This window comes from Sinocyclocheilus anshuiensis, unplaced genomic scaffold, assembly GCF_001515605.1.
Source record: "Sinocyclocheilus anshuiensis isolate Anshui unplaced genomic scaffold, SAMN03320099.WGS_v1.1 scaffold75, whole genome shotgun sequence".
Lineage (NCBI taxonomy): Eukaryota > Metazoa > Chordata > Actinopteri > Cypriniformes > Cyprinidae > Sinocyclocheilus > Sinocyclocheilus anshuiensis.
Genome location: NW_015549634.1, coordinates 709,555 through 712,988, shown reverse-complemented (window position 1 = coordinate 712,988; position 3,434 = coordinate 709,555).

Genomic DNA, 3,434 nt, shown 5'->3' with positions numbered 1-3,434 from the left:
TATACATAAACCCAAATAGGAAATAAAACAGTTATGGAATAAGCATGTGTCCTGTTCTGTGTCCTAAACTCCTGAAACACTGCTGTCTCATATTTTAGAGCAATCACTGCAATTTATGAAAGAAATCAATTAAATCTGTATGTGGGTGTGTGTGAAAAAAAAAAAATCAGATGTAACCCCGTTTGTAATCGTCAACATTTTCATAAGTAGCTGTAATTTAATTACACAATTTTTCTCAGTAACTGTAACTGATTACAATTACATTTATTTTAGGTAACACTTTATTTTAAGGTGTCTTTGTTACACGTTACATGTACTTACTATTATAATAACAATTAATTATGCATAATTACATGCAAGTAACCCTAAGCCAAACCCTAATCCTAACCTAACCATAAAGTAAGTACATGTAGTTAATTAATATTACTCAGTACTTAAATGTATAATTACTCTGTAACAAGGACACCTTAAAATGAAGTGTAACAGTATTTGATATGTGATTAAATTACGCAGCCTAATTTAGTTTAGCTAGACGTAAAGCACGCGAAATGTATAAATAAATAAAAATCCCTAACGCAAATTAACCATGGGTTTATTGTAGTAATCGTGTAGTAACCATGGTTTTTTGGCGTATTGGTTACCATTTGTATAACCACAGTTTTACAACAAGTACCATCGTTAAACTATGGCTAGTGTTGCAAAATCATGGTTAGTTTGTAGTTACCATGGTTTAACTATAGTTTGTTTTTGTTTTTGTAGGGATTACTTCATGAAGTGGAAATCAAACCTTTAAGCAACATTACAAGGTTGGCCAAAAAAAAAGTAGTCTATTCTTGGCACATACAGTAGCCTACATACTAGCGCGCGCGCTGGCGCTCTCCACAGACGCTTCTGAGCAGCAGAAGGAGCAGAACATCCCATTTCTGCTTTTTCCCTTTCTGCGTGATCAGTGTAAGCTGGAAATGTCTTCTTCTACAGAGATGACGGCCACCGCGAAGATCACCCCGGAGGTTCTCCACGAACTCCTGCAGCACTACAACCTCTCGCGTCGGGAATTCATCCACACCTACAACATCCAGCCTTTGGTCTACATCCCAGAACTCCCTGCCGGAGCCAAAACCACGTTTGTCGTGATGTACGTGATTATCTTCGCGCTGGCGCTGGTCGGGCACAGTTTGGTGGTGTATATCGTGGTGCGTAAACGCGCGATGCGCACCGCCACCAACATCTTCATCTGCTCGCTCGCGGTCAGCGACCTGCTCATCACCTTCTTCTGCATCCCCTTCACACTGCTGCAGAACATCTCTTCTGAGTGGCTGGGAGGTCAGGATCACTTTAATTAGTCGTTAACAAAATATGACGATGGGTAGTTGACAGGTTAGAAGAGTCTGCTGTCCTGCAATAACATGCTACACTATTCTTCATTTCAAACTATTCAAACATTTCATATGTATAATTCAGTTATGTTCAATAGTATATGAGCTCATATTAATTAGAATACGCAATGAACAACTTCTGCAGGATTAGATGAGCATGCATCTAAAACACATTTTCCTCTATACAGATGTTGAGTTTATGTTATTTGTGAATTGCACATAAATCAAACACTTTACCTAAAACATTTAATATTTCATATTTTAATATGCTAAACTGTAATATTTCACATTCAGTGTCAAGTCAATGTGTGAAGTCTAAATACTTTCCTAATTTATCATATACCATAGATGTTGTTTTATGAGATCATATTAATTGAGGCTACATGGAATATTAGTAGGTTTATAAACTCATTTGTCAAATTGTAAGAGCATTTAAAATTCACTATAAAAAGGTTATTAAAATGGGAAAATGTAATTAATAATGTAAATAATTTAAAGTGAAACATGAAATTCACATTCACATAAATTCAATACATTAAATGCATATCAATTTTTTTAAATTGTATTTATTTGTCATTTTTATATTTCAACTTTTATTTATTAAATACATTTAGTTTATTCATTTATATTTTTACATAAACTTGTGAAAACGTGCTGCGAGTTTTGAGCAGTGTAGAGTAGCACTTGTTGTTTTGTCATTTCTCCGATCACAAATGCAGACATGGTTTTACGTTTATGCGGCAAAAGACAGTATAAGTCATTATAATCCGTAATTATGTCCCCACTGGATGCAACAAATGCCTCGTTTATAATGGGTTTTAATGTTTTTGTCTCGTCGGACAGGGCAGCATCACAGTATGTGAGGGGCGTAACATTTCCGTCACACGCTTGAGGTATTCGGCCAATCACAACGCACTGGATAGCTGGCCAATCACAGCACACCTCGCTTTTCAGAACGATGAGCTTTGTAAAAATCGAGCGTTTCAGAAAGGCGGGGCATAGAGGAGAAACAATAATGTACAGTATGGGGAAAATAATGTGTTTTTTTAACCTTAAACCGCATAAACACATTTCATTACACCAAATACACAAAATAATGTTCTTTTTAGCAACATCATATGACCCCTTTAAGACGTTCTGCTGTAAATATGAGAACTTTTAAAGCCTTAAAGGCAAAATTGCTCAAAAAGTTGCCCCATGTATCATCAGCCTTAGTTTGTGCAAGGGCAAGCTTTAGGATCCCGCAGAAATCCCAAATAAAAACGTACCAACATTTGGTACCAAAACATCCTAACTTAGTTAGCATGAGACCAGAAACATTATCTGACATCCCATCTGTTTTACATTATACATTACTATAACTATTAACCTAGGAATTCTCAAATAAATTTAATTTGAATGTTATTTAGTGGTAGAAAGTAGAAAATAACTAAATTAGGAACTGAAATTTTTATACATGTTTGTTACCATATTTTGGTAACCAGTGTTTGGAAGGTTACTTTGGAAATGTAATTAAGATTATAACAATTGAATTTTAAAGCACAGCCACCACAAAACCAGACTTACTTTGAGATCATTCTGAGGTTAAATGCAGATTTAGTTTAGTAGCTATGAAATCAAATATTTGCATATCTACGACAGGAAACATGGCATCTAACAATGCCTTGGGAAAACAGTTAATCTTAAAAAATAAAGCATATACATAAACCCAAATAGGAAATAAAACAGTTATGGAATAAGCATGTGTCCTGTTCTGTGTCCTAAACTCCTGAAACACTGCTGTCTCATATTTTAGAGCAATCACTGCAATTTATGAAAGAAATCAATTAAATCTGTATGTGGGTGTGTGTGAAAAAAAAAAAATCAGATGTAACCCCGTTTGTAATCGTCAACATTTTCATAAGTAGCTGTAATTTAATTACACAATTTTTCTCAGTAACTGTAACTGATTACAATTACATTTATTTTAGGTAACACTTTATTTTAAGGTGTCTTTGTTACACGTTACATGTACTTACTATTATAATAACAATTAATTATGCATAATTACATGCAAGT